Consider the following 22,727-nt stretch of genomic DNA (forward strand, 5'->3'; position numbering starts at 1 on the left):
CAGCTGTGCGGCCTGGGTGAGTGACCCAGGCTCCCTCAACCACACCCTCCTCCAAAGTGGGACAGGACACAGCCACCTGCTGGCATGAGCTCAGTGTCTGCACGAAGAAGCACTCAACACACTGCAGCCGGCAAGGTTTCCAGAAACTTCCGGGCCATTTGAGTCTGTTTCTAACATTCCAAGAGTCTGGGCTGCCCAGCGCAGCAGTTACACGGGGCCGGTCCTAGACTCCCTGGTGCCAAGCTCAGGGCTGCGCATGGGAGTGGGGGCTCCCGGACCCCGCCAGGAACCCAGGGCTCCTCACGCCTCCTGGTCACGGAGCAGTCGGTCAGGGAGAGTCACCCAGGCCGCCTGCTCACCCAGGACAGCTCACAGCCACCCGCGGGAGGAGGGCGAGTCCCAGGCCACAGCCCAGGGGCCACCAAGGCCCCAGCGCAGCTAGCGGAGTCCAGGCCCCGCCCCTCCGGAACCAGGCCACGCCCCGCTGTCCGTGGGACCATCCTGGGCGGGTGGCTTTGAAATGAAGCCGCGCTCAGGGAGCTGCGGTGTGGAGAGGCCGCGCCCCCCGGCCCCGCCGGCCGTGCTGGGCGTCGCGCCGGCGTCGGGCCGGAGCCCCTGCCCCGCAGCCGAGGCCAGTTGGGCCGGAGCAGCTGCCCCGCAGCCGGCCGGCCGCCCGCCCGCAGCCAGGCCCGCTCCCCGGAAGGAGCGCCTCCGGCGGTCCGCGCCAGGCGTCGCGCTCTGCCGGCTTTATGCGGGCGCCCCCGGGTTCACTACCCGCTCAGCGGACGGCCAGCTGTTTGATCCTCACTCCGAGCAGCATCTCGAGGGTTTTGCTGTTAATGGAGTTGGCAGGGCTGACCTCAGCAAGCACCTTTTTGTGAACGTCAGGCCCTTGTTAGGGGAGGTGGAAATGAAGCGCCGCCCCTCGACAGTGGTGTGTGCGTCCCGAGGGCGGGCGCACGCCTGTCCGAGCCGGGCTGTCTGTGCCCGGGGTGGGCGCTCTGGCGTCCGTCCAGACCGGCAGAGCAACTTCCTGGAATGATCCAAAAGATTTAAGAGCAACCAGAGATGAGCGAAAAGTACACCAGCTGGCGGCGACGCGGTGGCTCTGAATGACGGGGCTGGTCAGGAGGCAGGCCGCTGGACCACCGCCAGCCCAGGCAGGCCTGGAAGGCGTGCAGCCTCGTGCCCCACGGCAGAGCCCCTTCACACTGTGCGGCCAGGGCAGGAGCACAGGGGCCTGCTCGCAGATGGCGGATGTCAGCTGGGAATCCTTCATCATTTTATCCCTGGATTTGCGTTTTGTGAGCAAAGCCCAATGGGATGGGGGGCGTGTGCTCATGCAGGGCCCCACTTCTTGCTGCCCCAGCCTGCTCCCCCCTTCTCAGCCACCTGCTCTCCTCCCACCCCCACACCTGGCACCCGGGTCATGTTAGGGTGGGAGGTCGTGCCCCACAATGACTCCCCCATCTGGTTCCTTGTTGGCCCCTCCCTGCACACTGAGCGAGTTCTCACAGACGTGTGCACGGACGGGAGGACTGGAGTCCTGGGAGAGGAGTAACAGAGGTGCCTGAGCAGGGCCGGAGCTCAGGAAGGCCCCCAGGAGGAGGTGGCCCGGAGCAAGGCCAGCAGGCAGAACTGGGGTCTGGGCCGAGACCTTTCCAGGCAGCAGACACAGCACATGCAAAGGCCCTGGGTGTTGAGGGGGTTTCTGAGGAGGGGATGGCTCAGTGCCAGGTGTGGGTGGAGGCTGGAGAAGGAGGGGCTAGTGCAGAGAGGAGACAGGTGTTCCTCAGAGAGGATGAGGGGCCTGGGGGTGCAGCAGGGGTGCACAGGGGCTCTGGAGGCGAAGCCCGGGCCATGGGGGCTCTGAGGGTGGCAGGACTCAGCAGCACTGCTCTTGCTGTATCCCGTGGCAGTAACACAGGGGCCATGGCCTGGGCCACGGTCCAGAGACCTGAACCAGGGCCAGCCCTGCCCTGACCCCCGACCAAGGTGGCCTTCACCTTGGCGTCTGGATCGTGGACACCAGAAGCTTCTGGCTTCTTCATTCTGGGGAGCAGGCAGGAGCTGATGCAGCGACCAGACAGGTTGAGCCCCAACAGGGGGCGTGGTCCCAGGAGGCAGGACTGTGAGAGGTGTGTCTTCAGGGGCGGGTCTTCAGGGGTGGGGTGGGGCTGCAGGAGCTGGGCTCCAGGAGGCCTGGTGGTCTCTGTGTCCCTGCTTTGCAGCCCCTTGGCTGGCCTTGAGTCCCTGCATGGCTCACCACCGTAGGGTTTCCAGCCCCTACTGAGAGCCGCAGACCCGACTGTGGCAGTGGCTTGTGACAGAGTTAACTGAGCCCACGCCCTGGCTCCTTCTCCAGGCACCAGCAAGACCTCGGTGCCAGCACTTGGCTTCCACTGAATTTTCTGGCACTCACAACGCAGCTTGGCGGCTTCCAGGCCCGCAGGCGCGGTGGCTCAGCCTGGGCCAGCTCTCAGAGACATTGTTCTGTCTGTGGGAAAAGCCTGGGGCTGCCTCACCCAACTGGCACCCCTCCCCTCCTCCTGGCCCTCCGTGCTGGGTCACCCATGCGGGTGGGGCTCTGTGCAGGAAGGCAAGCTTGGTGGACTGGGGTGCCCTCCGCCTCCTCGGCTTCCTGGGCAGTCGGATGAGAGTGACAGCCTGAAAACCTGGGGTCGCTGGAGAGGCACGTCCAGATTAGACCCCACTTGTCAGAACCAGCAGGTCCTTCCAGGTCAGGAACCTGGGGCCTCGAGCAGCTGCCCGGCAAGGGCGTCACCACTGGACCTCTGATGGGCATGATAGGGAGTCCCAGTGGAGCCCCGCTCCTGGGTCCACGAACTGTGCCCTGGGCCTGCCTGCATCCCCTAAGCACCTTCTGCCGCAGAGAGTGACTGGGCACAGCTCCAGCCACAAGTGGTGGTACCTTGGGTGTCACTGCAGTCCCCCAGTGACTGATAAGGGTTGCGGGAGCACACCCAGGCTGGCATGTGGGTCTCTGCGATTCCAGCCCCTGCTGGCCTGAGTGTGTGTTGCGGTGCTGGCCCCTGGCTCTGGGCCACTGTGCTGATGGCCTGTCCAGGGCCAAGTGCTCTTCCTGAGTGTGTGTGTGTAGGGACTTCAGAAAGCCCCCTACAAATTAACCCCTCTGTGGCCCCCCTGGGAAACCTCCTTCCCCACGTCCGCCTCCTCCCACCCTGCTGACAGCTCCTTGCTCCAGGTGCTTCCCAGTGCACCTGCTCCGGGAGCTGCCTTCAGCCCCAGGTGTGTGGACCACTTCCTCACAGCTCGCTCTGCAAGGGAGGCGCAGTGAAGGAGAGCGCAGCACTCTCTGGTTCTGACTCAGCCTCCTCCGCCCCCAGTTAGTCCCTCCTCAGCCCTGCAAGGTCAGCGCCCTGGTCACGGGCAGGTGGGGTCACAGGTGACTTCATCCCCAAGCATCACCAGCTTCAGCCAAGCAGGGGCCAGTCCTGGGCCCTGGGCCCATGCTTCCCCCACACTGTCCTTGTCCCTGTGTGCCTGGCTGAGTGAGGGAGGGTCCTCCTCGGAGGCAGGGCTGGGCCGGCACCCCTAAAGGGTCCCTGGAAACACCAGTATCTGAAATCTTCTGGAAAATGTTCACCTTAGGTTCCTACCGCTGACTCCACGAAATGATGCATGGGCTAAAACAGTTTAAAAAAGTCACTTCCCCAGGAAACAGAGCTGATGTAAAAGCTTGCTTATTCCTAGTGGAAGAAATGCAATTAGAGCCTAAATATTTGAGAATTAACTGGAAACAAGCTGTCAAATAACTTCCCAGAATCAGTGGCTTAGGGATTAAGTTAGGGGCTTAAATTCTGATTATCCAGCAAATACGTTATTCCAGCTCGGGCGGGGCTGTGGGTGGGAGAGGGTGGCACTGCCGCCCTATGACCCAGGGCCCCACCCAACAGACCCCGGAACTGGGGGTCGGGAGGAAAGTTGCCTGCAGAAGGAGGCGCCACATCCCAGATTCCAGGTGTGAGGACTGAGGGGGCGGATCTCTGGCATCGAGTAAGACAAAAAAGCAGGAGTCACCAACCAGACCCTTGGCAGTGCAGTGGCTCAGCCATTCCAGCAGGCGGCAGCCCTGCAGGCTGCCTGGGGCACACAGGCCAGGCCAGGGCCGAGCTGCCCCATCCGTGCACCCTGAGCGGAGCCTTCTGCCGTGCAGACAAGGCTGTGTCTGTCTGGGGTCACGTTCTGGTGGGGGAGGCATGTGACAAGCTCGGATCAGGTAGAAGAGAATAGAATGCAACGCAGAGGCAAGGAAAAGGGACTGGACTAGATCAGACTCTCGGGGACTGACGAGCACGATGAAGGGAAACGCAGAGGCAAGGGTCGGGGCGCGGAGGGGGCTGCTTGAGATCTGGTGGGCCGGGAAGTTCTCTTTTAGGAGGTGGTATTTGGCCAAAGGTGGAGAAGAGAAGGGCAACTTGTGAAAGTCTAGAGAAGAGCGCTGGCGAACCCAGCAAGTGCAAAGGCCCTGGGGCCAGAGCTCGACACACCCGAAGCACGAGGGGACCCAGGTGGCCGGCTCAGCCTGAGCGTGGGACGCCTTGCTGGTGTGTTGGGAGCCTCGGCAGGACCTGGCCTGCAGGGTCTTGTGAAGCACCGAGGCAGGGGCTTTGCTCTCAGTCTGAGTGGGGAGGCACTGGGTCGTGCTGTGGGGGCCTCTCGGACAGCCGAGTGGACAGTGACAGTGGGAGTTGGGACCCAGTGAAGACAGTACTGCTTTCCTCCGGGGAGGTGGCGGGCCCCAGGGGCAGTGGTGGGGCCGTGAGTAGTGGGTGGATTCTGGAGATACTCTCGAGAACCAGAGCCCAGATGACGTGCCTGGGAGGGCGGCCAGGGCCCACACTTACCCTGAGATGCGGACACCATGCTGTCGGTAATGGCTGTGAGTGTGGACATCCCAGGTGTGGGAGGAAGTGAGGCTGCCGGGGGTGGGATGGACGGTCCACAGGAGTGGCTGGCATGGTGTGGGTCCAGAGACAGCGGGGAGACCCCCGTCCCGCTGCTATTCTTGGTCCTGCATCGGCCTCCCCTCCCCCGCGGTCGCTCTCCCCTCCCCCGCGTGGCTCAGAACCTGCTCTGAGCTGTCAGCCGCAGTCCCGGCGACACGGCTGTCCGTCTGGGAGCCGTGCTGGTGCGGCATTGCACGGCTGTCCCCCGCGGCGGGCTGCTCCTGAGAGCCGGCACCCACTCCTCCGAGCGGCGTCACTCCCGGAGAGGGAGCGCGGGCGGGGCCGCGGCTTCGCTCAGCCCCGCTCGGCCCAGTCGTCTTTTCTCTGTGTTAAGCAAAAAGGCGTGTGTGCCGATACCTGCTCGTTCATTGTCAGCCTCCCCTCCCTGCCCGACCGTAATGTGGATCCAGGTGAACGGAAGGCCTTCCCTGCCGGTGCCTGGTGAGAGCTCTGCGGTCCCCGACCTAGGTGGTGCCTTCGGGTAATTTTGAATGAATTAATGATTCAATAGGAGTCTGAGTGAGTTTGGATTACTGTAACAGAGCTCTGCACGTAGACCAGGTGTCTTAACAACATGCATTGGTTTCTCCGAGCTCTGGAGGCTGGAAGCCCGAGATCAAGGCGCGGGCAGACTCAGGGTCTGGTCAGCGCCCTCTTCCTGACGTGCAGACGGCCACCTTCTGGCTGTGTCCTTCCTCGTAACCAAGCAGGACCCTCTGGGACCTTCCCAGGACAGAACCCCTGCCCCCGTGTCCTCCGCCCACCTCTTGTCTGCAGAAAAACTTTACTCTCCTAGGCTCCCCCGAGTTCCAAAGAGCACCTTTAACCAGAGAAGCGAGAGAATGCGGGAAGAGGGGAACAGCCGGGCACTTCACGCAGAAGTGAACAAAGACTAAGAGGAACCAAAGAGGCCCCACTGAAACCATTGCAAGAAAAAGGAAGGGCTAACAGGAGCCGCAGAAGCCCAGGGCGCGGGCGGGGAGGCGGCTGCCCTCCAGGCTCGGACCAGGAACCTGGCGGCCTAAGTGAAGACGTCTTTTCTGTGGAAGAAAATTCAGAGCAGGCTTTAAAAAATATATTTTCTTTCCTCTTAAAATTTTTTTTACCGTATTACTTTTTTTTTTTTTGGTGGTGTGGAGGTAATTAGGTTTATTTATTTATATTTATTTATTTTAACAGCGGCACTGGGCACTGACCCCAGGACCTCGTGCGTGCGAAGCCCGCGCTCTGCTGCTGCGCTGTCCCCTCCCCCAGAACAGGCTTAAGTAAGAAATAATTGGACAACAGGAGGTAAAAGTCAGGCTCAAGAAGGCACGTGGATGGACAAGAAGCATCCCCAAATGAGGCCGCAGCAGAACCAGGGCAGAGAAGAGATGATGTGCATGTGGCGGGGGTGGGGGGTCAAGATTGGAAAGAGTGAGAAAAATAAAGCAGAGAAGAACCAGGAGTCTAAAAGGTGAAAGAAAAAGAATATAAAAGGAAAACCAGTCAAACAACTCAAGGGCATTTTGTGAAGTTAAAAAAAAGGATTAACTTCATGGACTGAAAGGGAGCCGTGCTCCCATGAAACAGACGCACATAACCCACACCAAGACCGTCAGAGGCTGGCGGGGTCCAGCCCCAGAGCTTGTTTGCATCCGGGCCACATACCGATGGGCCGATCCAAGGAGGAACATGCCTGTTCAGATTTCCTATTGCAACACCTGATCCCAGGGATGAGTGAAATCCTGCCCACCAAATCCTCAGGGAGAGAAAGACGAGCCAGGACCCTATATCAGAATGAGATTTTATAACTACTATTCAGATTTAACCATAAAAAATTTACAAAAAATATTCATGACACAAAGGACCGGAGTCTAAGTTCTCCTTAAGGAAAACGACAGACAAAATTGGTGCAGCTACTATGGAGGACGGTATGGAGTTTCCTTAAAAAACTAAAAATAAACTCACCATATGATCCAGCAATCCCACTGCTGGGCATAGATCTGCAGGAAAATGTAATTCAGAAAGACACATGCTCCCCAATGTTCACAGCAGCACTGTTTACAGTAGCCAAGACATGGAAGCAACCTAAGTGTCCATCCACAGATGACTGGATAAAGAAGCTGCAGTATATTTATACAGTGGAATACTACTCAGCCATAAAAAAGAATAAAATAATGCCACTTGCAGCAACATGGATGTCCCTGGAGATTGTCATTCTAAGTGAAGTAAGCCAGAAAGAGAAAGAAAAATGCCATATGACATCACTTATATGTGGAATCTGAAAAAAAGGACACAAATGAACTTATCTATGAAACAGAAACAGACTCACAGACCTACAGAACAAATATATGGTCACCAGGGGAGAGGAGGGTGGGAAGGGATGCACTGGGAATTCGAAATGTGCACCTCCTGGGGAGTGATGGAAATGGGAGCTGTCGTGATTGTGGCACTGGCTTTGTGGATGCGTACATCTATCAGATTCATCAGTTTTATGTCTGAAACGTGTAGTTTACTGTGCAGGAACCAGACCACACTAAAGGAATTTAAAAAAATGAAAGAAAAGGACAGACAACAGATTTTGGTCAGCCCAGCGGTGCTGGAGACACTGGGAGCAGGAGGACTGCTGGTGAAGGCGACGGTGAAGCTGCCCGGGGCTGAGAGGCGGCAGTGGGGGACTTGGTCACAGTCACAGGAGGCATCTGCAAATACGGCCCCAGGCAGGGCCCACGAGCCCTGCCCCGCCCCGCGCGTGCACCTTCTCCACCGACCCCTGCCCACCTGCATGCACGCCTCTCCCTCTCCTCCCACAGTGTCCCCCCACCCTGCACTGGCTGTGGGACTTCTTCACCGGTGAGCGGAGTCACCAGTCCTGGGGCCTGGCCTTGGGCGTGGGACCCCCGGTTTTCACTGTCCTGGGGCTGGACTCCAAAGTGAAGCTCACCCTCCGGAGGTCCCGCGGGAGCCGCCTGGCCGGAACACCCGCAGCCCCTCTGCCCCACTGCCTCTCGGGGAGCACCTTCTTTGGAAATAGTTTGCCTGCCTCCTTGGCCTGAGATTTTCTCTGAACTTGGTCTAAAATGACGTCTCAGACCACAGGCACTGGACTCCGCCTGGCCCTGGATTTCTCTCTAAAAGCTCCTGCTGAGAGCACGCAGCCCGCGCTGGGAGGCTGAGTTGACCTCCGGGTCCCTGCACACGGGGATCCACCCCGAGGCAGCTCCCACCAACTCCCAGACACCACCTTGCTAGAGAGGAACTCACTTCTGGGGGCCTGGCGGACACCCCTGGTGTGGCCGGCACAGGGTGGCTGGAGGTGGGCGGCGGCGACATGTGAACACAGATACACAGAGACCCCCGTGCCCCACAGGGACCCCGCCCCCACCCCCGCCCCTACCCCCTGCCGGTTGTTGTCCAGGCCTCGGCTCCCGGGGTCCCTGCTGCTGTGGGTCTCCTCGTCCATCTCCCAGGCGACCATGTCACCCTCGAGGCCCCAGCCTTGGCGGGGGTAGGGGGACCGCTGTCGCACACGTCGGCCAAGGCTTTCCACCCTCAGCTGGTAGAGAACAGGATCCTTATCTAAGAATCCGTCCAGAGACAACTGGCCCGAGTGACATAAAGACACGGCCCACGTGGCTGTGGTGGAGGGGGTGCTGACAGGAGACGTGGCCACCAAGATGCCAGGTTGGTCCAGACGTCACACCGGCACAGAGAATCAAGCTGTGCGAAGACTCAGTAGACACCCCGCCTGGGGCTCTCCAGAGAGGCCTGGAGCAAAACCAACGGCCCGGGAGGAGTCTGCTTGGCCTCTGCTGGCTGAGCGCAGCCTCTTCCGGCCCTGCGTGCACCAACGCGGTGATAAAGAGAGACATGGTGGTGGCCGCGTTGGGCCCCTGCCCTGGGCGTTCACAGGCACTGTGAATGAGGAGGGTGTGAGTTATACCCCTGTTTGCAGGTGAAGGAAAGGAGCTGGGGATTCAGTGGCCCAAGGTCCTGGGGTCCCGAAGTGGGGAGGCCGCTGTTCAGACCCACAACCGTGGCCAAAGCCGCACACGCCGCCCTGTGCCACACGACGAGAAGCCAACGCCACCCGCCTGTCTTCACAGGATGCAGTCCAGCTGGGGTCGGAGGGTGGCTGAGCTGTGGGGTCACAGGGATGGAGATGGGCGGGCCCCTGGGCGGGGGAGCTGGGCCTGGTGTGTCTGTGATTCTGCACAAGGTGAGGGGGACCCAGGAAAGGCAGTGACAAGGCAGCTCGGGGCAACCGTGTGGAACAGGGAGGGAGGCCCTGGGAGCTAGCGGGGGCCACTGATGACCAGTGAGAGTAGGGAGGGGGCCACGGAGAGTCCTGGAGAAGGGGTGTCAGGACAGAGAGAAATACATATATCTGCCTCTGTGACATTAGGACAGGGTCGGGCTGCATCAGATGGCACAGAGACCCTGCGTGCAGAGGCCCGGTGGGGCAGAGGGGGCAGCTGGCTCTGCGGATGGTCAGGATGAGCCGGTGTGGGGTGGGGGCGGAGAGAGGCAGGCCCACGTGGGAGGAAAGGGAACAGAGGGTGAGAAGGGTAAGCTGTGAATGGGGGAAGGGTGAGGGGCTCACAAAGGGCTTTGTCCCCCTGCAGATGCAACTGACCCAGCTGGTCTGACTTGAGGGTAAAAACCAGGGAAGGAGGCGCTAGAGACACAGCCAGCGGGAGGGTCCTGGTGGAGCAAGACCCGGCGCAGGGCGGGTGGGGTGACTGCGACAGGGCAAGGGCTCGGGGCATGCTTGGAAGTGGAGTCCGGTCCTCCACTGTCCACAAGAGACACCCACCTCCGTGGTGGTACACAGCTTGAAATCAAAGCATCAAACACTCAGCACCTTGTGCTAACCTATGGCGGAAGAGAATATGAAGACAAGCGCGCGTGTGTGTGCGCGACTGAAGCACCGTGCTGGACACCAGACATGGACCCAAGACTGTAAACTGACTGCACGTCAACAAAAGCAGCACAGAGGGAGCTGTTTGCACAAGCACAGATCACTCTCAGAGACCAAGAGGCAAATACGTGTGAAAGCAGGTCTTGTCCCCGGAAAAGCTGCAATGAGCTCGAGCCTCTGTGCCTTCAACGGCCAACATCCAGACAGACAAGAAAAGCCGTTAGATGCACAAGGAAGACGGACCAGACCCGGCCGGGACGGACGCTCGGCCCAGCACCGCTGACGTCTGCCAGACCAGGTGCGCAAAAACACGCCACCAAGGACAGGAGTCACGTGATTAGTAGCGGAGAACTTGTGAACATTTTCTATGCAAAATTCACCCCTCAGTCGTGACGTCCAGCTTACTCTCCCTCCTGTCGATGGGATGAGGAGCACGTGTTTTTTCGTTCTTTATGGAAATACAAAATTTTAAGAAATGAGCTATTGTTCAACTACCAGATTAGCCAGATTCATTTTCAGTGTCGAGTGTGGCGAGAGACTGAAGGAGAAGTGCCCCCTCTTTGGAGGGCAGAGTAGACCAAAGTGCTGCCCAAAGATACTGGCCTCCCCATGTGGCCACGTGACTAGCTCTGATCAGTGAGAGGTGAGCAGAGGTGGCATGTGTCACCTTCCAGCCGAGGCTCTAAGAGCCAGTGTGTGGTCCACCGTGCTTGCCCTTCCTTGGCCACGATGACCAGCTGAGACCCAGAGAGAGGCCACTGCGTCCCACTGGCCCCCGTCATGCGGGGACACAGAGCAGGAGTGAGCCCAGTGAAGAGCACACCTTCCCGCCACGACCGCAGAGACCTGAGGCTGTGTGTCACCGGCACAGTCCAGCCCTTCTCGGCTGACACAGGGATGATGTGGGAGCTCCCATTAAAATGTCAGACTCATACAGCGTGATTCAGCAAGTCTACTTCTTGGCAATTACCCTTAAAAGTGCCCAGTGCAGTTCTCTTTCTGAGCAGTCGGCTAACATTCCAGGCTGAGAGCACATAGGAAAGCTGGGTAAAGAACAAAAGTAACATGTTTAAACGGATCAGAGAGCCGTGGAAATAACCAGGACGAGAGGGACCAAAGTTCCTGAGAGGGGAGACCCTCTGAGGGAGAAGACGCAGATCTTCAGCCGTGGTCCCTGGCCCTTCATCGTTCTGGGCCTGGTCAGAGGCTGGGGACCGGGCTGGGTCCGGGCAGAGCAGCAGCCCTGGGGCAAGGGAACGGGAAGGTTCGGAAGAGGCAGATTCAGAGACTCGAGGACTTTGGTCACATGACCAACAAGACGGTTTCAAGTTCTGAAGCTGCCCAGCGTGAAAAGCTAAAATCTGGGCCGAAAACCTCTGAAAACAGAGCAGAATGTCTTGGAGATCTGTGCCAACAGGACGGAGACCCCCTGGGTGGGGGCTCCCCAGCCCGCCAGGCTCACCTTTGAACCCCCTGAAGGGCTACATTCTGGAAGCAGAGGTGAGCCTCAGCGCAGGTCACTGGATCTGGGTGGTCACCTCCCATCCTCCCTGCCTGTTTTCTGGTGGAAGGTGCCCTGTGTACCTTCCCTGGATCCTGCTTATGCAGAATGCCCAGCAACCAATAAAAAAGTCACTGGATTTGCCGAGGGTCACCAAGAAGGACAACAATGCTGCAAGAACACGACCGGAGGTGACTGAGACACTGGAGTCAGCCGACAGGGATTTTAAAATCACTCTGATGTGTATGTTCAAGAAAACAGTGGAAATGGTGGGGGAAGATAGATGAGGGAAAAAGAGGGAATTCAGCAAAAACGTAGAATCCATAAAAAGATCTCCATGGAAATTCTAAAACTGGAAAACACAGCATCTGAAACCAAGACATCAGTGGAAGGATTCCACAGCATTTTAAACAGAGCAGAATTCCGGGCAGAAGAGCTGGATGAAAGGTGAATGGAAATACCCAAACTAAAGCAGACGGGGGAAGAGGAAAGAAGAAAGACGGGAGGCTTTCAGTGGAAACATCTCTCTTGTGTGAGTTGCAGCCCCAGGAGGAGAGAGCGAGGAGGAAGGGACAAAGCACGTTTGGAGAAACAGTGCCTGAGGACGTCCTAGAGCCAGTGGAAGTCATCGGCCACAGATTTTAAGAGCTCAGCAGATCCCGAGCGGGATAAACACAAAGGAAGCCACACCCTGACACGTCGAGGTAAAACCGCAGAAAACGAGAGAAAAGGAGAAAACTTGAGAACTGGCCAGAGAAAAACGATGCATTATCTTTAAAAAAGCAAAAATAGGATTAGAGCCGAGTCCGCCCACACGCGAAGGGAGCTGGGAGACTGTGGAACGGCAGTTTTGAAGAGCTGGAATTAAAAAAGGAACTGCCAACCTAGAATTCGGCATCGGTAAAAATACACTGCAGAAGTGAAGACGTTTCAGGCAGAGAAATACTGAGAGGATTCAAGACCACAGTCTGGAACTAAAGAAATTCTAAAATGAGCTCTTCAGAGGGAAGGGCAACAGCGCCAGCAGAAACGCGGACGCGCCGGGAAGGAGGGAGGGCGGCGGCGAGGGTAAAACCCGGGGACGCAGCAGGCGCCCGCGGTCAGGGGCTCAGGGGCTCTGGCGCGGGAGGCGCGTGCGTCCGTTGAATTAAATGCGACACAACAATCAAGCCAAGGGCTGGGGAGTTAGGGTCTCCCAGGGGCTCGGGGAACAGGAAGCACTGCCGTGAGTCGGTCAAGGACGAAAGCTGAAGCCCCTCGGGTAGCCGGCTGAAAACAGTGACGCGCAGAACCAGCGAGGCAGAGGAGGACGACGGGTGAGACAAGCATCCCCTGACCCGAGAGGAGGCAGGACACGAGAGGGAAGTGGAATGTACACCAGCTGGGCGGACAGACCGCAGGCAACAGAGCACACACCAGAAGCACAGAGAACAACCCACGCAGACGGGCTGCAGGCTCGCGTCCAGCACGAGTACAGCCAGGCTGCGGGCAGCGAGCAGAACCGGTGTAAGCCGCCGAGGCGAGACGCTCCTTCAATCTGAGAGCACAAAACAGCGAAGGAAGAAGAAGGACAGAACAGGACCGCAAACAGAACCAGACAACAGCCTGCGGAGTTCTCCCCGGTGGACCAAGCCGAGGCCGAGGCAGGACGCTTGGGAGACGAGCTCAGGCCCCGCTGGGAGCAGCCGCCAGCACGGCCCCGGCCAGGCGGCAGCAGCGGAAACCCGGGGCCCAGCCGGCCCGGCCGAACGCGGAGAGAGACCCAGCCTGCAGAAGGCTGTGTGACCCGCCTCTGTCGGTGGCCGGCGTGCGAGGCCGACAGCGAATCAGAAGGAGACGGAAGCTCCGAGCAGCACCCTGGACAGGCCTGGCCCAGCTGGCAGGCCATGCAGACCTCCGCACCCGCCTACAGCCAAGGTCACCGACCTTGTTTTTCTGTATCAGCAACACAGTTTTGGAAAATAGAAATTTTAAGCCCATACCATTTACAACAGCACTGAAAAGCGCTAACACCTAGGTAACCGCCTTGTTACTTTCGCAACAAAAGACGTGTAAGTGAAGTGTCCCACGCGGACAGTTACAGACCCATTTTAAAGGAAATTAACAGAGACCTACAAATGTAACATTTGAGGAAAAATAAAAAAAGAAATATTATTTAAACTCTAGAATATCAGGAAAATAATGAAACTGCTAGCAACAAACGGGTTTCTACAAAACCGTCCTCAAAGATACAGTCACCTCTTTAAATGCTTTCATTATCAAAAATAAAAACATACATACACACACACACACACACATACATTCAAGTCAATGAGTTTTTAAAAGCAGTTCCAAGGAAGATTAAAACAACAGAGATAATAGCAGAAATGATTAAATTAAAAGACAGAAAACTGAGAACTGATCAGCAGATTGAGACCTAAGAGATCAGTAAATTAAAGAGCTGTCTTTGAAAAATCTAACACAACAGAGAAACTCTAGCTAATCTAGTTGCTACAAAGGAGGAGGGGTGAGAAGCGGCAATTAAACAAACTTTTAAGTCATATAAGCAACAAAACAAATGTGCAAACAACTTCAGATTTAGCCAGGAATCACTTGCACTGTCGTGTGTTAACATGGTGACAAGCCTGAATGAAAACGGATGGATGCTCAAAGTTGACGTTAAAAGAAATAAGCAGTATGAATAAACAATTATTCCTGGAAAACATGTTAAAAATAGAAGAGAATTACCTCCAAGAAAGGCTCCAGACTCAAGCACTCTTGTTTGTGAGGTAGTGAAAACTTTCACGGCGCGGGTAAGTGCAAGATCACGTCCTCAGGTTCAGAAACGCATAAACTGGGAAAACTTGTGAAATACTTGTGACAAATGTAACCCCCATAAGCTCTTCCAGCTCTGTCACTCAGGCATTACTTTAAAAGATGCCACGACTTCCTAAGGGTACAAAGAAATTGGGTTCACCAAAGTCGATGTAATTTTTAAATGCAAACCTTCTCCAAGTCTCTAACATGAAATGTACATTGTGGTCCTTAGCAGGGGCAGGAGTCCAATCCCCAAGGCATCTCAATCTAATTTGTCCAACCAAAGGACCATTTCTACCTGGAGACATCTGTTGGGAGTGGTGCTCCTTTGGGGAAATCTGCTATAAATATAAAATCTCATGTAAAATCAAAACTGAAATACTAGTGAATAAAATTCAGCTGTATGCTCCATCAAAAATGTACGAAGGCCGACTGCAGGAAAGAAAGAAAAATCTAATATAATATAACTATTTGACAGCTTACAACACATGAATAGGACTGCAAATATTTTCTACATGAGTGTTGAAATAGTATTCAAAAAATTAAAAATATCTTTTTAATAAAAATAATAAATAGCAAAAGCTCTTAACGCCTAAAAACACTTCCTATGTAAATACTTAATAATTCTGTGTGCTAAGAGCAGAATACACAAAATTAAAAAGCAAATAACATTGGGGAAAGTATCTGCAACGAGTATCATGCACAGAGAAAGATCTCTTTAAAGTCCTCAGCAAAGACACTCTCACCCCAAACAAAGCTGGCAAAGGACAACTCATGAATGAAGGACCACAGATCATCAAAAGCTAAGAAAAAGTGTCCAGCCACATCGCAGCCAAAGAAACGCAAAAGTGAGACGTTGCCGGTGTATCTGTCAGGCTGAACCGCATGGACTGAAAGGCACCAGAGGAACTTGTCCTGGACGAGTCCTCGACAAACGACAGATACAAACGTAGAGAGAATATGAAATGCAACTATTTGAAGACATCGGAGGATAGACAAAAACAAACAAAGCGGTGTTGGCTGACAAAGGGCACGGCCTGTAGGCCGAGAGTTACTTTCACTCAGCGGGCTGTCTGAGGGCTGGCGCCGGGAGGCAGCGGCTCAGACCACCCCCTCCGCCCCGAGAGACTGCTCTGCTGGGGGGACGGGAGGGCCAGGATGTTTAGGAGTTTTCGTCACAAAGACCAGGTAGTCAGAACATCAAAGGATTACCGTTAATTAAAGAAAAGCGGATATTTCAAGTTAGGAAATTTAGCGCTTTTCTGTGTATGAGAAGGTGCAAAGGTCTGGGCTCATTGAAACAATTCCTCTGATGTGCACCTAGCGGTCCAGGGCGCGTGTCCTGTTCCTCCATGTCCTGAGTCCTCGGGGTGGGGTGGGCGGGTCACCGCTGGGGGCTCAGAGGCTGGGCTGCCTGCTTGTCCGCATCCTGAGCTCCCTTTGCTCACTGTCGGGGTGGTAGCAGCTGATGACTTGATGGCCGCAGGGTCCTTTGTGTGCGGATATGGCTGGCGATATTTTTCATTCATAGTGGGGAGGTGTGAGTCTTGAAAGAAGAGAGCTGTGCTGGCTGAGGTTCGTGTTTGTACAATCTTTCGCCTGAGAGAAATCCCAGTCCTCACGGGTCAGGGCAGCTAAAACACGTTTGCTGTTAGAATGGAAAACCTCTCACGCCCTTTGTGGGAAGACTTTGCCAGTAAATTTCCACTTGAGAAGCTGGAAAATAGGAGAAACCTAAGCCCAGAGAAGGAAGGAGTTAACAAAGATACCGGCAGAAATAAATGAAATTAAAAAAACAATAGCGACAATAAACAGAGCAAGAAGTTGTTTCTTTGAGAAGATTAACGAAATGGACAAATCCCTTGCTAGAGCAGTTGAAGGAAACAGGAGTAGAAATCAATGGCGAAGATCAGGGCTCAAGGAGGGGTCTCGCCAAGGAGGCAGCAGGTCGGAGTGGGCCGCGAAAGCCTGATTCAACAGCGCAGGGGAACGGACGCGTTGGGGGGAGGATGCACCAAAACTGACAGGAGAGAAAGCAAAACCCTCAGCAGCCCTGTATGTGTTTAACTACTGAATTTATCGTCAAAAACCTTCCACAAAGAAGATTCCAGGCCCATGTGTTTTCTCAGGTGAATTCTATTAAATATTTTAAAAAACTAACACCGGTCTTACACAAGCTCTTTCAGAAGAGAGAAGAGGGGGGAACATTTCCAGTTTCATTAATGAGGCTGACATCACCCCGACACCAAAACCTGACAAAGACGCTACAGAACCGAAAGGCCATGAACGTAGAGGCATGTCTTTAACTACATATGAGCAAATCGTATTAACGGTGTATTAGCCCAAAATAGCAAAACGTAAAAAGGAGATCGCACTGTGATCAAGGGGGGTTTACTCCAGAAATGAAAGGTGGTTTTTATTCAGAAAGCCATGCGATGCGATTCGCTTTGTTCCACCCAAGGAACAAACAGCTGTGAGATCGTCTCTGCAGGGACCGAGGAAGCAACCGGCAGCATTCAACGCCTATTCGGGATGAAAGGGAAAACTCTGGAGGCTGAAGACAGGAAGAACCTTCTTCAGCCTGATGAAGGGCATCGACTGAAAACCTAGAGGTGACAAGCGTCTTCCTCGCCAGTGAAATGTTGGACACTGTCCTGACCCCAAGCACTGCTAGCCGTCACTGTGCTCAAAGTCCTGACAGGGAGGCAGGACAAGTCTGGAAGAAGCAAAATGCTATTTAATCACACCTAATTTTCTTACACAGAAGATCACAAAGAATCTGAGAAACAATCACTGGAACGAACCAGTGAATTTTCTGAGATGCAGCTCTCAATGTCAATATACAAGAACACTTATTACACTTAAATAACTGTCCCATTTATAACATCAAAAGTTAAGTAGGCTAGGAATTCACTGAAAGTGATACAAGGCCTCTAAACCGTAAACTGAAAAATAATGCAATTTTTTTTTTAATTTTGAAAGAACTTAAGGAAAACCTACATTAATGGGAAGATACAGTGAGGCCATAGATTGGAAGGCTCGATGTCATGAAGAGGCCAGTTCTCCCCAGATTTAACTGCACATTTAGTGCCATCTCAATCAAACTTTTTGTAGAAATGGTCAAGTTAATCTTATAATTTATTTGAAAGTGAGAAGGACCAAGAATAGGAAAAGAAATTCTGAAAGAGAAGAACGAAGTTGGCGGAACACACTATCCGATTTCAAAACTTTCTGTAAAGCTGCAGGAATTAAGACTGGAATGTGTTCGGTGTGTTTTGGTGTAAGTAGAGGCAAAGCATCCAATGGGACAAAACAGAAAGTGCTAGCCGGCCAGCATTCACACGGCCAGTTGATTTTTAAATAACGCGCTCCAGCAATTCAGTACTATCAGTAAATGATGTAGAGCCAACTGGGTCAGTCTACGGGGAAAATGAGCCTCCGCCCCTCGGCTGCGTCACGCATATGTATTATATATGCAGACCTAGGAGCTGGACGTGCAGAGCTTCTAGGAGAGCACAGGGCAATGGTTCCATGACCTTGGAGGGGTAAAGCTTCCTTAAACAGAAAACGTAAAAACAACACACCTAAAAGAAAAGAGTAAAATTTGGCTTTGGGAAACAAAATTCTAGTCTTGTAAAGATGTAATTAAGAAACTCAAAAAGGCTTTCTCGCATTGGGAGAAAATATTTGCAGTTCTTATATCTGCCAAAGAACTTGTATCCAGACTATTTTGAAGAAGTCTGGCAAATCACTGATAAAAAGACAAAGGAGAAAAAATCCTTTAATAGACACTTCAGCAAACACAAAGCACTAACGGCCACAAACAGCAGGAAAGGTGCCCAACGCCACCGGTCATCAGGAGGTCCAAACACAGCCCACCGAGACGCGAGACACCCCTCAGGTCCACTAGGATAACTGAAGAGAAAAAGACTGACACTGCCAAGTGCTGCTGAGGATAAGGGGCAGCCAGAGCTCTCCACGCTGCTGGGGGGGGGGGGGGAACTCACTTTGGACAACAGTTTGCGGTTTCATATAAAGTTACACTCGGACTGACCCTCTGACTCAGCTGGTCCCCTCCCAGATATTTCTCCATCCCCAAGAGAACTGAAGACACATGTCCACAAGCAGATTTGCATAAGAGTGTTGACTGCAGCCAGACCCTGGAAACAGCCCAGACGTCCATCCGCAGGAGGCAGGATGCAGCGGTGATGAAGGCACACAATGGCGCTGCACTGGGCGCAGAGGTGGGTTGACTAGTGGGTGACATGTGCAACAGCACGGATGCGTCTCAGAATCCTCACGTCCATCGAGCAGAGCCAGAAACGGGAGCAGCTGTATCCTTCCATTTACGTCAAGTTCAAGAGCAGGCAGCACTGATCCGCGGAGATAGAAATCAGGGCAGGGCTGCCTGAGGGCTGGGCACTTACTGCAGAGGCCTGAGAGGATGCCTGGGTGATGGAAGTGTTTTATATCCTGATTAGGGTGATGACTACCTGGGTGTATATGCTTATCGAAACCCATCAAAGCTTGCCCTTAAGATCTGGGCGCCGCCCGGGATGTAAATTCTCTCCTCTCCCATCTCCTCCCCCTTCTCCGGTCTTTCTTCCCTTCCTCCCTCCTCCCTGCTCCGCTTCTTCTTGTTCTCTCTCTCCCAGACACACATCCTGAAAACAAATATTGAAGTCCAGTTAGCAGGCTTTTCCCTGTCAGATCCGTCTCTGAAATTCTTTCCTGCCTGTTCTAGGCTTGTGGAAAAGGATCAGTATACTGGAGACCTTTGTGAGCTGAGTGTCTCACCTTGGAGTGCGAGCTCCTTGTGGAAAGTTACCCTATAAAGACAGAGCTCTGCAGGGCAGCCCTGGAAAGCAGGCATCAGCTACGAGCTCCTCGGGGCATGCATGCAGACTCATGTGGGAAACTCGTTAACTGGCCCCGGCTGCAGAGAAGGGCAGTGACTTCCCAGCAGGGCTGAGCACACTCAGGGCCCGGACCTTCGCTTGTAAGTACTGTCTGCACTAAAAGAAACCGAGAGTCCTTGTATGTCCATTTCGAGGGAAAATGAAGATGAGGCAGAGATCAGGAAGTGCTCTAAGAATGAGGGGGACGTGCCAGAAAGGACGTGGAGGTGGCTTCACAGGGCTTCTCACGGGCCAGATGGGGGACAACTCGTCACCCAAATAAAGAGTCGTGGTCACAGATCGGAACTGAACCCACTAAGAGTTTAGGAATCCAACTAGTACAAATGAAAAATGAATAGATGAATGCCTTACAATGGAAAGCTAACGAATAAACAGAAATGGTGACAGAAAGGCATGCAAGCAAACAGATTAAAAACCAGAAGAAAACGCATCAAGCTGAGGCCTTTCTGACTGACAGGTTTGAATTTGAATTTTCCTCTTGATTCTCAGCCAGAGTTTCCACATTTCCCAGTAACATGCACTGCTTTTCTAATCTGACAAAATAAACAGGAGTCAAATCCAATTGAAAAGTAACTATGAATTGATCGGATCCGGAGGGCCCCTTGCTTTGTCTAACTCGGACAGACGTGTGGCTTTTCACAGCAGGTGGCTCAGCCGCCAGGTGGTCCGCGGGGAGGGCTCCCATCTCTAGCAGAGGCCGTGCTGAAAAGAAAGGCCCGTGGCCCAGTTTTGGAGGATCTGGGCCCACATCTCACTTTCGCTCACCACTCGGCCTGTCGCCACCCTGACCCTCAGACTCATCGTCTGTGAAGCGGAGATGAGCCTCATACCCACCTCCCCATATCCATAGAAACGAGCAGAGACGTGACCATAGAAGAGTGTCTCTGTCACGTACCCGGGGCTCCCGCATCCTTCCCACCCAGGTGTGGGGTGGAGCAGATTGGCTAAACTACTTCTTGGAGCCCCTGCAGAGCCTTTCAAACACTACTTCCAGGCCACGCTCAGAGATGGTCATTCAGGAGGCTGATGGGGGCCCAGGAGGGGTTAAGGTGCATCTGGGTAGGGGCGCTCGAAGGCACCTCTTCTGACCTGCCCAGGAAGGCCAGAGCCCATCGCATCCCCCCGGACCCTGAAAGCGGTCTCCCTGCCCGCCGCCCCTTGTCCCCCAGCTCCTGGCCCCCACCTGCCCTGCAGATCTCTCAGCTGTGTTTAGGTCTGAGCTGCCCACTTCCTTCCCTGGGCCCGGCTCCCACCCCTCCTTCCACTGGCTGCAGAGCCCAGAATTGGGACCCAGCATCCTGGCATCTCCTCCACCCAGGAAGCCCTTGCTCCTACCTGGGCAGGTGGGGCTTGTGACAAACCGGGTGTGGCCCAACCACACAGTCACCAGACCCAGCCTGCATGCTCCCAGCCACAGTGCCATGCCACCCACTGGCCTGCAGGGACCTCTGGCCTTGCAGAGGACAGGCCATTACGTCCAGATAGAAGGCTTTGTGACGAGGAGTTGCAGTCGGGGGACACACAAGGGAGGCTCTCGTTGACTTCCTCGTGTAACATCCATCTGGACTCAACCAGGAGTGTCCGCTGTACCGGGGCATCAGGGTAATCAGGAAAAGCACAGGAAACAAGCTGATCCTCTGTTTTTAACATCCTAAAGGTTTTTGTTTTTAACCATTGTTTTTAATTGAAGTCTAGTCAGTTTACGATGTGGTGTCAATTTCCAGTGTACAGCATCGTGTTTCAGTCATACACATACATTCCTTTCCATATTCTTTTCTTTATAGGTCACTACAAGATATTAAATACAGTTCCCTGTGCTGTGCAGTAAAAACCTGTTGTTTATCTGTTTTATATCTAGTAGTCAATACCTGCAAATCTCGAACTCCCAATTTATCCCTTCCCACCCCCTTCTCACCCCCCTGGTAACCATAAGTTTGTTTTCTATGTCTGTGAGTCTGTTTCTGTTTTGTAAATAAGTCCATTTGTGTCTCTCTTTTTTTAAGATTCCACATATAAGTGATAGCATATGGTATTTTTCCTTCTCTTTCTGGCTTCACTTAGAATGACCATCTCCAGGTCCATCCATGTTGCAGCAAACGGCATTATTTTATTCTTTTTTATGGCTGAGTACTATTCCACTGTATAAATATACCACAGCTTCTTTATCCAGTTATCTATTGATGGACATTTAGGTTGTTTCCCTAAAGGGGTTTTTGAGTTACAGTGAGACAAGTGTCATGAAAGCCAGGCTGAGTCTACCCATGCCTGGCCCAGTTGCTTCAGATCATAGGCAGAGGCACTGGGTGCAGTGTGTGGGTTGTGCACTGCACAACTCTGGGAGGCGCTGCCTGGAGGTTCTACGGAGCAGCCTGTAGGCTACTTGTGACAGCCTGGTCTTGGTGCTGGGCCCGAGCCACAGCACCAGGAGGCTGGCATGAGGAGGGAGGCCCTGAAGTCAGGAAAGTGTGTGCCAGAGCGAGGAAGTATGACATTTTCCACGGTGAGGACAGTCATTGCCAGGAGGGCTGCTCCCCTCCTCCCCGGGCCTTGGCTGAATGTGGTGCGGCCACTCGAGGGAGACCCCAAGAGGGAGAATCAGGGACCCCAGTGTCAGCCTGAGGGGAAGTGGCTGGGCAGCAAGGGCTCGGGTGGAGTTTGGGGTGAAGGGTTCCCTGAAACTAGCACACTAACTCCCACCTTGGGGCTGTCGACAGGAGCTGGGTGGAGCGTGTGGGATAAACTGCTTCTTGGGGAGTAAACTCTGCGATGAAGAGGCAGGTAGCCATTATTAGGAGGAATGCTGTGATGTAATGGCCACAGGGTTGGAGACTTAGGGGAGGGGAGGCCCAGAAACCCAGATACAGCAGGGGTGGGGTTGGGGTGTTGGGGGAAAGCTCCCGCCTCAGCCTGCACTGCTGGCCCCAGGGTCCCGGTCTGCACCCCCAGGCTCACAGATGCCCGATGAGTTCAAGTACCGGTACCCACCAGCTGACCTGATGGCCGGGAGCGGCTGTCCCATAGCAAAGGCCTCCTGGGGACCTGGTACCCCTGGGGTGAGGGGCTGGGTCGTGACAGCAGGAAGCTGTTTACCAGGGTGTCTGCAAGGCTGCCCCTGAGCTCCCTGGGGTAGGGAGAGGCTGGAAGAGGTGTTGACAATGCTGGGGTCCCCAGGTTGTGAAGAGGGCATGGGTGGGCTGGCCGTGATCCGTGGGGAGAGGAGGACCCTGGTGGGTCTGAGCCTCCCTCCCCCGACTCTGTTCCCTCGTCTGTAAATTGCCCAGAGACGTCCTGTCTCCCCACGGGTTCGCATGCCTGCTGATGGGGAGGCTGCCTGCCGCCCCATCCCTCTCCTCTGGGTCACACCGCCTGGCACCGTCCAGCCAGCTGGCCGGAAAATCACTCAGACGCGTTCCTGCCAGGTCCCCAGCGCCCGCGGCCCCTGCCCGCCTCCCGCGCACTCGGGGCAGCGGGTCTCTTGACTGGCCACCCTGTCTCCGTGGCCCCAGACTGAAAGGCTGACCAGCACAGGGAGCCCCAGGCGGGGCCGCCCGGGCACTCTTTTGCACTGGCTGCCCTTTCGCGGGGGCCTTGAAGCGGAACAACTCTCCGAGAGAGAA

The sequence above is a fragment of the Vicugna pacos genome, chromosome 6 (genome assembly GCF_048564905.1).
Source record: "Vicugna pacos chromosome 6, VicPac4, whole genome shotgun sequence".
NCBI classification, from domain to species: domain Eukaryota; kingdom Metazoa; phylum Chordata; class Mammalia; order Artiodactyla; family Camelidae; genus Vicugna; species Vicugna pacos.